This window comes from Papio anubis, chromosome 17 (genome assembly GCF_008728515.1).
Source record: "Papio anubis isolate 15944 chromosome 17, Panubis1.0, whole genome shotgun sequence".
NCBI lineage: Eukaryota > Metazoa > Chordata > Mammalia > Primates > Cercopithecidae > Papio > Papio anubis.
In genome coordinates this window covers 70,467,536-70,483,964 of record NC_044992.1, presented here as the reverse complement: position 1 = coordinate 70,483,964, position 16,429 = coordinate 70,467,536, and the positions used below count along the sequence as shown (strand labels likewise).

Here is a 16,429-nt window from a genome sequence, read left to right as displayed (position 1 = left end):
TTTTCTGCCAGTTGCAGTCTTAGGGACAGGGACAGAGATCAACACACTTTTTCTGCAAGGAGCCAGAGAGTAAGTATTTTAGCCTTGGCCAGCAGTGCAGCCCCTGTGGCAATTACCCGGCTCTACTGCAGCTACTCAGAAGCAGCCACAGATGATACAGAAATGAAAGGGCGTGGCCAGGTTCCAATGAGACTCTGCAAAAATAGGTGGTGAGTGGCATCTGCTCCTTGTGCCATAGTTTGCTGATCCCTGGACTAGGATGGTTTCAGAGTCTGTCTCTCTCCCTCCCTTCCAAGAACCTCACATACATTGACTTAGATCAACCAGTCTTCGTTTGTGACATGTTGGTATCATTGGTCCCCGAATGGCCTTACTTATGAATATTTTGTAGATAATATAATGAAGCACTGTGAGCCCACTACCCAGACCCAAGACCCAGAATATTCACTACCTGTGCGCTACCTCCCTTTTCCCTCCCCCTGCTGCCTCCTTGGATGTATACCTGCCGATGGCTCACACCTATAATCCCAACATTTTGGGAAGCCAGCGTAGGAATTCCTTGAGCCCAGGAATTCGAGACCAGCTTGGGCAACATGGAGAGACCCTATCCTACAAAAAGTTGAGCTTGGTGACGTGTGCCTATAGTCCCAGCTACTTGTGAGGCTGAGGCAAGAGGGTCACTCGAGCCCCAGAGGCTGAGGCTGCAGGGAGCTGTGATCACACCACTGCCAACCTGGGTGACAGAGCGAGACCCTGTCTCAGCAACACAAAGATGCTGGGCACGGTGGCTCACGCCTGTAACCCCAGCACATTGGGAGACCGAGGCTGGTGGATCGGAGTTTGAGAGTCAGGAGTTTGAACAGCCTGGCCAACATTATGAAACCCCGTCTCTACTAAAAATACAAAAAATTAGCTGGGCGTGGTGGCAGCACCTGTAATCCCAGCTACTCAGGAGGCTGAGGCAGGAGAATTGCTTGAACCCAGGAGGTGGAGGTTGCAGTGAGCCGAGATTGCGCCACTGCACTCCAGCCTGGGTGACAGAGCGAGACTCCATCTCAAAAAAGAAAAAAAAAAAAGAAACAAAAGGTATACCTGCTGAAATTGGGGCTTAGCCCTCCCTATCTTTATCCGTACATGTATGCTAAACATAGTGTTTAGTTTTACTTGGTTTTGAACTTTATAAAAAGGATATTATGTGGGGTCTTTTGGAAGCTAGGCTTTTTGGGCTCAGCATGGTTACTGAATTCATCCACATCACACAAACGCCTCTCTTACTCATTTTCACTGCAGCATATCCTCATCGTGTGTATGATCATAGCTTCTCCTGTTTCATGCTTGTTTCCAAAAAGAGGACTATATCTCTGATGCATTTGAATCAAAAGACTGGGTATCAAAAAGTGCTTTTGGCACAGCTGGGATGTAGGTGTGGGAAAGATCCCATTTATTGCTCTTTTTTTTTTTTCCTATTTTTACCCTTTTTCCCCAGAAAAGATTGACCTGTTCTTATAAAATATTTAATTTGCAAATATGAGGCCAGGCGCGTTGGCTCATACCTGTAATCCCAGCACTTTGGAAGGCAGAGGTGGGTGGATCACTTGAGGTCAGGAGTTCAAGACCAGCCCGGCCAACATGTGACGAAACCCCTTCTCTATTAAAAATACAAAAATTAGCCGGGCGTGGTGGTGCATGCCTGTAATCCCAGCTATTCGTGAGGCTGAGGCAGGAAAATTGCTTGAACCCAGGAGGCAGAGGTTGCAGTGAGCTGAGATTGCACCACTGCACTCCAGCCTGGGGGCAGAGGGAGGCTCCATCTCAAAATAAATAAATAAATGTACAGATATGAGTCCTAGGCACTGTCTTAGTCACTAGAGATGAGCAGTGAGTCATGCACATGGAACCACAGGACTCCTGCTCTGGTGGAGGACGCAGGTGATGAGTGAGTAACAGCTGGAACTCTGGCTGTGTGGGGCGAGGTGCCCAGCGGGACCCCAAGTGCATGCCACTGAGAAACTCGAGCCGGACTTCCCTGGAGAACACGAAGCTCATGGAACCAACAAGCGTTACGCTCATTTGGATGGGGTGGGAGCAGCAACCCACAAGACTTTTTGTTTTTGCTTTTGGGTTTTTAAATCACGAGTAGCTTAGGTCTCTGTTGTCTGTGGCTTTCTGCTTGAGGCCAAGTAGAGAAAATTTGGGGCCGGGCATGGTGGTTCACACCTGTAATCCCAGCACTTTGGGAGGTCGAGGCAGGTGGATGGCTTGAGCCCGGGAGTTTGAGACCAGCCTGGGCAACATAGTGAGATTGTGTCTCTATAAAAACAAAAAGTAGCCAGGCACACTGGCCTGCACCTATAGTTCCAGCTACTAGGGAGGCTGAGGTGGGAGGATCCCTCGAGCCTGGGAGGTCGAGGCTGCAGTGAGCTGTGATTGCGCCACTGCATTCCAGCCTGAGTGACAGAGACCCTATCTTAGGGGGAAAAAAAAGCAAATTTTGATCTTAGCCTGGTTTGTATCTATCCTCTGGTTCCAGAATGTCATGGGCTAGGGTTGCAAAGTCTCTCCACAATTTGCTGTAGGCTCAACATGATTAAGAAGGAAGCTGGGGGTCAGGAGGGCTGCTGTTTCTCAGAAGCCACAAGGATTTCTCGGGGCAGGGTGTCACCGTGCTCCTGCTGTTCCTGCACTTGCGTTGTGTCCGGCTATTTTTTGCATATGGAGACCTGGAGCGTAGCCGCCTGTCACTATAACATCACCTCTGTCTGAGAGGGCAGAGAGGATGTTAGGGGATGACTGAGTTAAAAGCCATGGCCACAATGGGGCCCAAACATTGAGTAGCCAAGGTCTTCATGCCTTAGCCTGGAAGCCACAGTCTGATGGGGGGACCAGCCTGCCTTTGAGTGGGTTATTCTTGTTTCTGTTTTCAAAGGTAGTATTTGTGACCCGTGTGTTCTAGGTTAGGAATCGCCCCTTCTTGGCCACACTTGAGCTAAAACTAGGTGTGGAAACAGGCAGTGAGACAGGGTGGAGGGTGACTCATCTCTGCCCGGACGGTCACACCTACACTGTCCCATGGCAGCAGGACCAGACACCCGGCCCTTTCCCACCTGTCCTGCAGAAGGCTAAGGGGACGGGCTGGTTCTTTAACTGGGGCATTGGCGTGGGCACTAAAACAGCTCTCCAGGACGCCCACACCCAAAACCGTGGCCTTCCAGTGATTCTTACGGAAATGTCATGGGTGACTTTCCATCCCAGGGCCTGGCAGCGCCTGTGTTCCCCTCCCCTCTTGGTCACCTTGGCACAGCTGGACTGTAGTGGAAAGGCCTGTGGGGCAGCCTCCAGCCTCCCCTGACTCACCCCGTCCCATGCCTCCACCAGGAGCCGGTGAGAGCCCTACTGCCGGGGTTGGAGCCCTGGCTCTGCCACTTGCCAACAGCTCGGTGACCTGGGCAGAGTGTTAAGGTTTCTGCACTTCCTCCAAGGCCTGGCCCTCCACCTCCTGCCCCTCACACCCAGGTTCCAGCATCTCTTTTCCCACCACCCCTGTTCCGGACACAGGTGCACAGGGCCCGCCCCCTGCCTTGTGAGCCTAAATCCTCCCCGAAGTGCCAGGCACCTCATAAGGCTATGCTGGCGGGCTCAGGGGTGCCCCCTGGACTCACACCCCAGCCCTTGCCCAGCCTCCATTTGACTGTAAAGTAAGGGATGGAGCCACCCGGAAGGGTGTGGGGCTCCTGAGGTTTCCAGAGAGCACTGCCATGCCAGCAGTGGTGAGGACCCCGGATGTGGTGGCCGTGTTCAGCTTCATCGTCCTAAAGCACTTTCAGGCACCCCTGCTCTGAACACTTCGCACCTTCTAGAGCTCTGCTTTGGTTTGGTGCTTCTGCTCCCACCCTCGGGGCACAGCTTCCGTGTTCCCGCCTCACTCTGCTTTTGCTGGAACCTTCGTCTTCTGGGCTCTTCTTTGCTCCCTGCCTTGTGTGTTCTTCTCCCAAAACCACAGGGACCCAGGAAGGCCCCCGTGGCTGAGCAGTGGTGCGTGAGTTGCCCTGTTTGTCCGCGAGGCTTGGAGGGGGAGCAGCGGCGTTGCTCGTGCTTGCTGCTGAGGTCAACTGTCCATGGGCTGGGGGAGGCCGGCGGGGTCTGGCAGGTGCCGCCTGCTCACCTCCTGGCCTGCTCTCCCCCAACCTGCTGGCCAGTCGGGTTTTGGATGTGACCCCACACTGGGAACTGCCCTGGGGGATCCATCTTTTCTCCTCACAAATCTCTCTTCCACCCCAAGCCCTGTGTGACCAGGATCTCAGACACATAAGACAAAGGGATATAGGGTTTTTAGAGTGGAGGGGTGGGCAGAGCACCCTCCCTGACCTGCGGTCGTTCTTCCAATGAGTACAAATGGCAAGGAGCTTATATCGAGACCTCCAAGAAGACACGGGGCAGAGGGCTGGGGTGCAGCCTGCACTTGCAACTGCCGTGACAGCCCAGGCCGAATCCTACAGCTGGAGACGGGGCTACACAGACGCACACCCCCCAGGACAAGCTCAGGGAGGCTGGGGGCCGCTCAGCATGGGGCTCGATTGCCAGGCTGTGCTGAGGAGGAAGGGAAAGAGGAGTGGGGACACCAGCCCCCCGCTTTCATTCTCTCCTGGGTGTGTGGCCCCCGGGATTCCAGCCTTCATGTCCCTGTTTCTGTCTCCTGAGAAATGCAGCAAGTTGCAGCCCCCCAGCAACAGCACGAGGAGAGAATCTGCTGCTGCCCCTGGCTACGGAGCTGTCACTGTGGCCCCCTGCTCAGCCGTTGTTGGGGGGCGGATTGCAGGGATGGGTGGGGGTTCCCTCGGTGCCTCTCCAAGCTCCCTCTGCCTCCTGCCCTGCACGGTCCTGCTCCTGTCCCTGCTCCAGCTCTGGCTGGGGGTTTGCAGGGCTGAGCTTGGCTCTTCCGTGGGTCTTGGCGGAGAAAATGCAGAGCTGCACTTCCCTCCACAAAGCCGCCCTGTTCTCAGCAAATCCTCCCAGGGTCGGTGCATTTTTTTCGAGTGATTCAGCAGCACGTGAATGGGAAGGGCCGAGCCCAGCCGGAGGCTCTGGCATGAGACCTGCTGGCCCACGAGGGAAAGGGAGGGCAGCAGGACCTGGGCCGGAGGTCCTCCCAGGGCCGCAGAGGGAGGGAGCAGGGCCCTGGGGTGGGGAGGGCAGCAGGAAGGCTGGGCAGAGAGTGCGGCTTAGCTCTGCGTGGCTGAGGTGCTCTGATAGATGCTGTTTCACTCGAGTTCCCCAAGGGGAGCCAAAACGAATGGGCAGGAAGTGAGATGGGAGAGCTGGTCTCCATGGAGACGGGCACTCAGTGGCCAGCAGCTCACGTGCGCTAAAACCTTGGGCAGCCGGGGAGGGAGCGTTCCCTGGCGGGGCGAGGCCTGGAACACCCAGGTGCCCGCTGGCAGGTGGTGTGGCCCAGGGCTGAGACTGTGCTTCTGTCCCATGATCTCTGTTGTGTGCCCTGTTATCTTCTCTGCCCAACCCTCCCTCCCACCCCCGCCCCCCGACAACAAAACATCTTTTCTGAGTAGTTGTCATTCCAGGCATGTCTCACCCTGGCCTGAGTCATGCTGGCCAAGTCCTCTGTCCTCACCCTGGATGTCACGGTCCTGCCCTGCTCCAGAGCTGCAAGTCACCACTGAGGGTGGACCTGGGGCTCCTCTGTCCCAGCCACCCACAAACTCTCAAGATCAGAGTCTGGAAAGGGAGGTGGTGCCCCACGTCTTCACTTCTGGTGTCTATACCCTCAACTGGGGACAGATGCCCAGTGTGCTCCTATGCCGCCCCCTCTGCTGAGGTCTTTCCTGCTCCCCAGAAGGCCCCATTGCTGGCTTCTGGGGACCGAGGGGGTTGGAGGACCTGAGGGTGGGTCTGGCCTCCGCAGCAGCTGCAGGGCGGGAAGAGCCTGGGTCCCGCCCAGTACCACAGGGCTGTTTTTAATTACCAAGTCACAGCCCCCTTTTCTGCTCATTTCCCTAAAAGGAGTGAGCTGGGAGGAGGTCTGACGCACTGCTGGCCAGAAGGGGCCGGCATGAAGGGGCCGAGGAAGGGCAGAGCCCAGTGCTCAGGGGAGACCCTTGGACTGTCCACCAAGGGCACCCGGCTGTGTCACTTGAGGCCAGAGGCCGAAGGTGAGCTGGACCAGCTAACCCTCGCTGTCACCTCACAACCCTTGTGATACTTCCTGGCTACTCAGCCTTGCCCTGTGCGCCTGCGCCCCATGCATTTCCGTAGGGAGAGGCGTAGCCTCCAAACCTAGAGGACTAGAGCAAGTGTGGGGTCCTTGTAAGCACAGCCCCTTCCTGGATCACCGTCTGCCATCCCTGGCAGCGTCTGTGGCCACTTCTGCCGCTCCAGCTGGCGAGGTCAGCCCCATCCTGCTGAAAGAAGGAGGTGCTGCCTGAATGGAGAACTTCCATGTTTCTAAGTGGTCTTTACTATGATCCCAGATTAGTTACACACAAACATTTAGGGATCCCACAGTGATCTGAGAGCAGGACTATGAGAAATACAGTCATTTATTGCAGTAGTCGCAGGGCAGGGCCACAGCTGTGTTACTGGACATCTGTCCCGAGCTGAGGGTGTAGACACCAGAAGTGGGGAAAAGAGGCTTCACCTCCCTTTTCAGACTCTGATCTTGGGGGCGGCTGGGGCAGAGGGGCCCTGGTACACACTCAACTGGCGCTTTAGACATATTAATCAAAATGGTCAGGCCAGGCCAGATGGCTCACACCTATAATCCTAGCACTCTGGGAGGCCAAGGCGGGTGGATCATGTGAGGTCAGGAGTTCGAGACCAGCCTGGCCAACATGGTGAAACCCCGTCTCTACTAAAAACACACACACACACACAAAAATTAGCTGGTCATTGTGGTGGGCACCTGTAATCCCAGCTACTCCAGAGGCTGAGGCAGGAGAATCGCTTGAACCCAGGAGGCGGAGGTTGCAGTGAGCCGAGGTCATGCCATTGCACTCCAGCCTGGGCAACAAGAGCGAAACAATATCTCAAAAAAAAAAAAAAAAAAGTCAATGGTCAAGCAGCCCCAGCCAGATTGACCAGCCATATAGTGTCGTCACATCCACCCAAAAGGGACAAGAGACTCTCACCCTGAATGGCAACGCAAGTTATAGTTACAAACATTAGCAAGGGCTTTACTAACTGTGTGATTTGAGGGTGCAGATGTTGGCGCTCATGGTACCCCGCTTTTCTGGAGAGTTTAGACAGGAGGCATGGAACGTCGCAGTCCTTCCCCAGTAAATGAACAGAGCTGAGTCTACCTGCAACTGCCATTGGATCCTGCCCAGGAGTAAGTGGAGGTTGGGTTTCATCTGGGAGAAAGAATTGTTTCTTTTATAATTCCTCTGAAATGATTGGCATGCAATTCCACCCAGAGGCAAATGAACCAAATGACGCTGGAAGACATCGGCAGCTCTGGCCTGCAGACTGTATTTGCATCTACACAGTGCGGAGTCCTCCAGGGCTAGCCCCTGGGATGCAGTGGCCACTGGTCTTCATTGCCACTGTGGGTGCTCCGGGCTGACTCTGACCCAGCTGCAGCATCAGAATGCCCCCCACCCACTGGTGATTGGACCAGTAGGGTCTTTGGCACGTGTTTGAAGCCCCCACCTGACTCCCAGGAATGACCGATGTTCAGAGCTTGGGGACTCCTTGGCATTCTCCGCTGGGCCATGAGCAGAATAGGACAGAGGGGAGGGAGGTGCTTTCCCTGGCAGTGCAGGTCCTGTGGGCGCCCCTCCCCACGTGGAAGCTGGAGCCTGCAGAAGAGGGTGGACGGCTGGGAGGGCCAGTGCCCTCTGGTGATACGGAGCAAACCCTCCCAGTCCGAGTCAGCGCGCACGCAAGGCGCAGATGATCGGGCCGGGTTTTGACTGTGTGTTTAGCAGCTGAATGTGTTTCTGAGTCCCAGGGATCCCTGCACCTCGTCTGGGCAGACAGGTGACTTTGAGGGACAGTGGGCCACCTTCTCCTGCTGCCTGAGCACGTCCCTCAGCCAAGACAGGCGCTGTGCTGTTACAGGGTGTGGAGCGCCCTGGGAAGAGGCTGTGAGCGGTCTAAAGGCTGGGTGTTGATGTCCACTGGTTTGCCTGTCCCAAACCTGGGCCTGGGGGCCCGGCAGAGTGGCTCAAGTGGAAATGTTCTGTATGGTATATTTATACATATGGCACGTGGGATCCCTCCAGCGAGCAGTTGGGCCCTGGCAAGATAATAAAGAGAATTCAATGAGTGTGGAATAAATGCATTTCTTAGAGGCAATTTTCTTTTTCTTTCAAAGGCAGGGTCTCCTTCTGTCACCCAGGACCAAGGCGCAGTGGTGCGTTCATAGCTCACTGCAGCCTTGAACGTCTAGGTTCATGCAATTCTCCTGAGTAGCTGGGACTATAGGCATATGCCGCCACGCCCAGCTAATTTTTGTGGTTTTTTGTTTGTTTGTTTTGTTTTGGTTTTTTTGTTTGTTTTTTAACAGATGAGGTATTGCTATGTCACTCAGGCTGGTCTTGAACTCCTAGCTTTAAGCAACCCACCTGCCTTGGCCTCCCAAGTGCTGGGATTACAAGTGTGAGCCACTGCACCCGGCCTTTTGAGGCAATTTCCTTTTGGGGTCTGGCTCCCTCCCCCAGTTGTGGGCATAGCTTGTTCTTATTTTCCGCAGGAACTTCCGTAGTGCTTCTGTGGACACAGTAGGATTGGAAAGGTCTTGGTGGGTGTGTGAAGGGGACATGAGGATGCAGGACCCACATGTTGATGGCAGCAGAGAGGACACCGAGGAGAGAGAACAAGAGAGGACCGTGCCACAGAAGCCCTGGCGTCTCTGCCTGGGGCTGGCGTGGCTGGAGTCTGGAGGGTGCCGCCCCTCAGGCCAGCCTTTGGCCCTGGCACATGCTGGTGACACCAGGTTCTCCAGTAAGCCGCCTTCACTGTCTGCGGCCATCCGAGAGTAGCAGCCAGTGCGGCCTCCTGGTTTTCCAGGGGCTGTTGTGATTCTCGAAGTCTGACCGTAGCCCGTCCTCTTTGGATCGTCCGCCGCGACCTTGGTTTTCTGCCCACCCAGTTCTTTTCCATCCCCACTCTGGCGGGTGCGTTAGGGGTTGTTTTTGCAGGGGGGGAGGTGACATCATGTGGTGTCCTGGGCCGGAGGGGTAGGGGTGGGGACCCCGCGGTTGTGTGTGCTTTGAATTCAGCCGACGGTTGTACATTCCAGTAGCCGGCATCTGGCAGTGAATTCATCAGCCAGTGTATCACCCTTGATCTCAAACCCAGATGTTGTGTTCACAGCAGAAGGGAAAGAAGGAAAAACGAAATCCGAGACGCTCAGGGAGAGGCCGTGGTTTTTGGGCTCAGGGCAGTTAGAACGAGAATCTTTATAAAGACTCCCCCCTCTCGCAGCTTGCCTCTGGCTCCTTGGGGAAGGGGCAGAGGAGCAGAGCAGTCCCCTCTTCGGGGCATGGACAGGAGATGGGCTGATGCCAACCCCCCCACCCCAGTGCCTAACACCAGGCCCAGCACCCAGTAGGTGTTCAATAAACGTGTCTGTGCCAGGATTTTCATTTCTTCCCAGATTCCTTACATCTCTTCGATTTCCCCAGCCCTGTTCTTCACATGGTCTGGACTCAGAGAGGCCCTCCCCTTGGAGTGGCCTTCTTTCCCCTACAGTCGTGGTGGTCCATCCCGGAGCCCAGAGTGCGGACCATTGCTATTGGCATGGAAATGTGTTCTGGAGAGCTCTCTCTCCCTCCTCCTCTGTCCACCACTGGCCGTTGGAAACTCTCCTTCTCTGCGTTCCTGTCCGTCGTCTGTCGCCTTGCCTGGATTGGATGCTCCTCCCAGGCTTTCTGCATGCAGGATCCACCCTGTACCTTCTCTTCACCTGCTGTCGCCTCTGGGCAACAACCCCCAACAGGTACCCGCCGCTCTGAGCAGGTCAGCGGTGCAGATCCCGCTATGCCGACCGGTGTGCACTGATCAAAGCTGTCAACCAGCCCCTCTCCGTCATGTCTGCGGCACGCTGGTGCTTTGGGGAAGGTTGCCGTGGAACTGGTCCTTCTTTGCCTCTCTTGATTCCCATTTTCCTTCTTTCATGTAATTTCTCATTTTGCAAAGTGGGGGAGGAGGTGCCCACCCCCAATTTAAAGAGACCCTGAAGAATCGGAATTCTGTTCCCCAGGAGCAGACTAAAGCAGCCCAGTGGAGATGGGGATACCCTCAGGCTCTGCTCCTCCAGGCCCCTCACCCCCACTTCCCTGCGGGCATCTGGCGGCCTCCTCGCCAGTTCTCTTTCTAGTCCTAACCCTGCGTGGCTACCCTGGACCCTTGGTTCAACCAGCCTCCTCTTTTCGGACACTTTAAAGGAGGGAAGTGTATCATCTGCAGCCCCCAGGCAAAGCTAGCACGTTGGGAGGTTGCATCAAATCGAGACTCTGTGACCTGCTGACCAGGACGAGGTCTCCGTACCTGAGTGGCATGATGCCACTGTCCCAATGCCTCACCCACGGGAGTGGGAGAATTCGCCTTGCTTATCTCTGTGATGCTCATGGTCCTGAACCATACGCACATGAGTTCCCGGGCACCGCAGGCTCCACACCAGCCCCTGTAGCCATCACCATGAACTCTCAAGTGTCAGGACTGTTGTCATCGTCTCCGTCTTAGGTGTGAACAGCTGTGGCTCAATGAAGTCAAGGAACTTCTCAAAGATCACCCAGCCATCCAGGGGCGAATGCAAGATCTCTGTCTCTTGCTGCCTCCTTCAAACAAGTGCCCAGCTGCCACCTGGGAGCCTTAGGCATTTTTGTAAGAGAACAACATGTGAACCTCAATGCCCAGGGTAGGATGCAACATTTTGGCCGTTTTTAAGTAATCTTTGCTTATTTTCTAAACTCCAGTGACATGCTTATTGAGTGCCTATTGTACGTTAAGCGTTGTGCAGCATAGTGGATCATTGAAAGGCAGCTCCAAGGCCGGGCACTGTGGCTCACGCCTGTAATCCCAGCACATTGGGAGGTGGGTGGATCACAAGGCCAGGAGTTCAAGACCAGCCTGGCCATCATGGTGAAACCCTGTCTCTACTAAAAAAAAAAATGCAAAAACTTAGCCGGGCATGGTGGTGCGTGCCTGTAATCCCAGCTACTTGGGAGGCTGAGGCAGGAGAATTGCTTGAACCCAGGAGGCAGAGGTTGCAGTGGGCCAAGATTGCACCACCGCACTCCAGCCTGATGACAGAGCAAGACTCCATCTCAAAAAGAAAGAAAACAAAAAAAAAGAAAAGCAGCTCCAGAAATTTCCAAAGTAACATACAGAATTTAGTAGACTGTAGTAAAGGCCGGCTTGCTACTCCTTCTGGAACTGTTGATTCCTTTGGATTCTGCTGGTTTGCTTTTTTTTTTTTTTTTGAGACAGAGTCTTGCTCTGTCACCCAGGCTGGAGTGCAGCGGAGCGATCTCCGCTCACTGCAAGCTCCGCCTCCCGGGTTCACGCCATTCTCCTGCTTCAGCCTCCTGAGTGGCTGGGACTACAGGCGCTCTCCACCACGCCCGGCTAATTTTTTTGTATTTTTAGTAGAGATGGGGTTTCACCGTGTTCGCCAGGATGGTCTCCAGGTCGTGATCCGCCCGCCTCAGCCTCCCAAAGTGCTGGGATTACAGGCGTGAGCCATGGCGCCTGGCCTCCTTTTTTTTTTTTTTTTTTTTTTAAAGACAACGTCTCACTCTGTTGCCCAGGCTGGAGTGCAGTGGCATGATCTCAGCTCACTGCAACTTTCACCTCCTGGGTTCAAGCAATTCTCCTGCCTCAGCCTCCCAAGTGGCTGGGATTACAGGTACCTGCCACCACACCTGGCTGATTTTTGTATTTTTAGTAGAGATGGGGTTTCACCATGTTGGCTAGGCTGGTCTCCAACTCCTGACCTCAAGTGATCTGCCCGCCGTGGCCTCCCGAAGTGCTGGGATTATAGGAGTGAGCTGCCGTGCCCAGCCCTGGTTTGCTTTTGAACTGGTGACTCTGCTACATGAAAAGCAAACTTTGACCAAGTTAATCTGGCGCATTGACCGAGTTGCATAAACATTTTTCGGTGCAGCATTGCCATAAGGTATATAGATTAGGCAGGGAGCAAGAGAGCCAAGGACAAACCGCACCTGGGCCACCAGCCCAAAGTTGTCGGCAGCATCTCAGCTCCATCTGGCAAACAGTGAGCACCACCTGTTCTGCTGTCAGAATCTAGCCTCAACCTGTTAGGACCTCCCAGGGCCCTGAGCAGACAGGTGTGCAGGAATTGACAGCAGGATGGAAAAGAGATGGTGAATATATACCAAGTGCTGCAGAAGGACAGGATTTCCCAGAGGAAGACAGAAAAGGGCTATTTTAGCTGGGTCTTGAAGGATGAAGAGAAGTTCTCCAAGCAGAGAGAGGGAGATGGCATGTGGGGCAGAAGAAACTTTGCCTGTTCAGGCTGGGCACGGTGGCTCACACCTGTAATCCCAGCACTTTGGGAGGCCAAGGTGGGTGGATCACTTGAGGTCAGGAGTTCGAAACCAGCCTGGCTAACATGCCAAACCCTGTCTCTACTAAAAATACAAAAAAAAAAAAAAAAAAATAGCCTGGCAAGGTGGCAGGTGCCTGTAATCCCAGCTACTCAGGAGGCTGAGGCAGGAGAATTGCTTGAACCTGGGAGGCGGAGGTTGCAGTGAGCCAAGATCGAGCCATTGCACTCCAACCTGGGTGACAAGAATGAAACTCCGTCTCAAAAAAATATATATGATAATTAGCCAGGCGTGGTGGTGCATGCCTGTAATCCCAGCTACTTGGGAGGCTAAGGCAGGAGAGTCACTTGAATCCGGGAGACGGAGGTTGCAGTGAGCTGAGATCACACCACTGCACTCCAGCCTTGGAGGGTGACAGAGTAAGACTCTGTCTCAAAAAAAAAAAAGGAAAGAAACTTGCCTGTTCAGAGGTATGGATGCACCTGGGCGTGTTCAGGGCAGGGGAGTATTATGAACTGGTAGAATAGCAGGAGCACGGGTAGGGAGTGTTGGGCACAGCAGTCGAGTCGCCTGACTGACTTCAGGTTGCAAAGGCTCTCATATTTTAGGGGGAGTGGCAGGGAGCAGCCAAGGATGATGTTTGAGCAGAAAGGAATGTGAATACAAAAAGACAGCTGGTGTCAGTGGATGAGAGGATGGTTGGGAGGGCACTGGAAATAGGGGGCAGTCAGGGCAAAGCCCTCTGTTCTGGTGTGGCCTGCCGGGAGACATTTCCTAGATGTGGCTTTTCAGGATGAGGCCTGGCTTAGCCTGGGAAACAGGAACCTGTGGCCTTGGCCAGTCATGACTCAGCTCCAACAGAAGACGAAAGAAGAATGGGGTTTGTGCCCAGGCAGGCAAGTGGGGCTATGGCGTGGGACTCTGGTGCGAGCCTGGGATCCAGAGAGCATTGCTGGGGCCCGGGGACATGGACACAGATGGAGTCTGTGGGCCTCCATGCCCCTGTGGGAAGAGACAGCCCTGCCTAAGGGGTTCCAAGAGATTTGAGCTGACCACGTGGGCCTGGGCTGGGGCTGGGGCTGGGAGGCTGCCTGGAGCCTGGCGTGGTCTGCCCCTTTCCTCTCTGTTTTGCTCATATCCACCCTAACATAGCACTTACCCAGAGTGACCCTGAATAGCTGAGTTTGGGAGGGCAAAGCTTTTAAAGCCATTAAAACAGACCATGTCACCAACTAATGGCCTTGAAATTAAAAAAGGGAGGGTTCTACCCAACCCTGCCCGAGTGACTGCATGAATTACCCATCTGCTTGTCCTCAGGTTACCAGGAGCAGAACAGAGTCCTGGCTTAATTGCTAGGAGAAAGCCGTGTGTTGCATGGCCTGTCAGCAACCTCAGGCTCCAGAATATTCTGGAATTGCCCCAGCCCTGCCTCTTCTCCATCTCCCTCCTCTTTGGTTGTGGCTTAGCTGGGCTCCTCTTTTCTTCTGTTTGTCCTTCCTCAGCATCTGTCCCTTGGGTCTGCCAGTGTGCCTGCTGATGTCTCCTTTGGGTGAAACTTTCTGAGCCTGCCCCTGTTGTGCCCTTGATAGAATCTGTGTTACTGCAAAGAATCACCCAGGCCTGGCACAGTGGCTCACGCCTGTGATCCCAGCACTTTGGGAGGCTGAGGCAGGTGGATCATTTGAAGTCAAGAGTTTGAGAACAGCCTGGCCAATGTGATGAAACCCTGTCTCTACTAAAAATACAAAACTTAAGGTTGGGCACGGTGGCTCACACCTATAATCCCAGCACTTTGGGAGGCCAAGGCAGGTGGATCACCTGAGGTCAGGAGCTCAAGACCAGCCTAGTCAACATGGCGAAACCCTGTCTCTACTAAAAATACAAAAATTAGCTGGGTGTGGTGGCAGCTGCCTGCACTCTGAGCTACTTGGGAAGCTGAGGCAGAAGAATCTCTTGAACCCCGGAGGCAGAGGTTGTTGTGAGTCGAGATCATGCCACTGCACTCTAGCCTGGGCAACAGAGTGAGACTCCATCTGAAAAAAAAAAAAAAAAATTAACCAGGTGTGGTGACAAGCGCCTGCAATCCCAGCTACTGGAGAGGCTAAGGCAGGAGAATCACTTGAACCTGGGAGGCGGAGATTGCAGTGAGCCAAAATTGTGCCACTGCAACTCCAGCCTGGGCAACAGAGCGAGATTCCATCTAAAAAAAAAAAAATTACTCATAGAACATTTTCCAGGTCAGAACAGCTGGACAGACCTTTCCAGATGTAAGACCCCCAAACCTAAATATGCCGGGTACTTTTAAGGCCCCTTTAAGGTGGGTAACTCTCACTTTGCCCTCGGCCCAGAAAAGCTTGTTTCCAATAGGCGGTGGCTAGAGGGTGGGTTAATGTCCCATCCTTCATGGAATGTGTGGGATTGCGGGTCAGTTCAGTGGTGTACCTGCTTGCCCCAGCCACCAGTGAGTACCCACTGGAGAGAAGGAAAAAAAAGGCAAAAGCACTCAAGCATGATATCAACAGATGAGCTTCAGTCAAATCAATGACTGCCTCCCACTGTTACAGAAACCGCCCTGGTCACAAGGGACTCTGGGCTTCTGGCTTGAGCCCTGTCAACAAAGAAGGGATTCTTGTTGAAGAATCGTGGAAGGAGGAGGAGACTGGGCATCATCTCTCAGCTTGGAGGGGGGGACACCGTGCTGGGGGCTGGGATCACCATGCCCCTTGCCCGCCTCGCACCTTGCTGCTGTCCGTAACCCCCCAGCGCCTCCTACAGGCCTGGACACCTTATCCCTCTCCTTAGCCCCAGGAGCATGTTTCGGGAACTCTCCTCACCTCTGTGTCTTGTGTTTTGCAGTGATCAGGGCCAAAGCGGTCAGCGAGAAGGAGGTGGACTCTGGAAACGACATTTACGGCAACCCAATCAAGAGGATCCAGTATGAGATCAAGCAGATAAAGGTATTAGTGGCCGCTGGCGTCCCGGGCTGCACTGTGGGCACAGCTGTGGGGTGTTGGGGTGGGCAGAGAGCCTGGGTCCCTGGAACACGATCTGGCCACCTGAAGCAGAGCAGAGGATGAGGTCATCAAGCTGCAGATAGATCCGATTTCCCTTCATCCTCGAATGCCTGAAAAGTTGTGTGGAGATGACATGTTCCCCACAAGTTCAGTTCCTTCAGAAACCTGTCTGGGCGTCGTGGCTCACGCCTGTAATCCCAGCTCTTCGGGAGGCCAAGGTGGGCGGATCACTTGAGCTCAGGAGTTCAAGACCAGCCTGGGCAACGTGGTGAAAATCCATCTCTACAAAAAAACTAGCCAGGCACGGTAGCGCCTGCGTGTGGTTCCAGCTATTCAGGAAGCTGAGGTGGGAGAATCGCTTGAGCCCAGGAGGCGGAGGCTGCAGTGAGACGACATCTTACCACTGTATTCCAGCCTGGGTGACAGAGTGAGACCCTGTATTTAAAAAAAAAAAAAACGTGGCAGGGAGGGCAGGGCCTGACCTGGGGCAGGAGAGGTGATGCTGTTGTCATTGATAGTAACTAACATGGTCTGTAAGAGAGAAGAAAATTCATGTCGCAGGTGGAGGGACAGCCGTGTGATATGGTAGTAGTTGTAGTCATCCATATTTAATTTTGTTATTAAAAATAAAAAGTAGGCCGGGCACAGTGTCTCACGCCTATACTTCCAGCATGTTGGGAGGCCGAGGCGGGTGGATCACCTGAAGTCAGGAGTTCAAGACCAGCCTGACCAACATGGAGAAACCCCATCTCTACTAAAAATGCAAAAATTAGCTGGGCATGGCTGGGCACGGTGGCTCACACCTGTAATCCGGGCACTTTGGGAGTCCGAGACGGGCGGATCACCAGGTCAGGAGATCGAGACCATCCTGGTTAACACGGTGAAACCCCA

At 54.2% G+C, this 16,429-nt stretch overlaps 1 protein-coding gene across 2 annotated transcripts in view; it reads left to right on the top strand.

The window, feature by feature from the left end:
* Positions 1-16,429, top strand: part of TIMP2 (TIMP metallopeptidase inhibitor 2) — a 71,828-nt gene that overhangs the window by 34,616 nt on the left and 20,783 nt on the right. For both annotated transcript variants that reach the window (XM_003913522.3, XM_009191371.4), the window contains exon 2: positions 15,381-15,481. The gene's annotated coding sequence lies outside the window, so the exon portion shown is untranslated. The remainder of the gene's footprint in view (positions 1-15,380; positions 15,482-16,429) is intronic.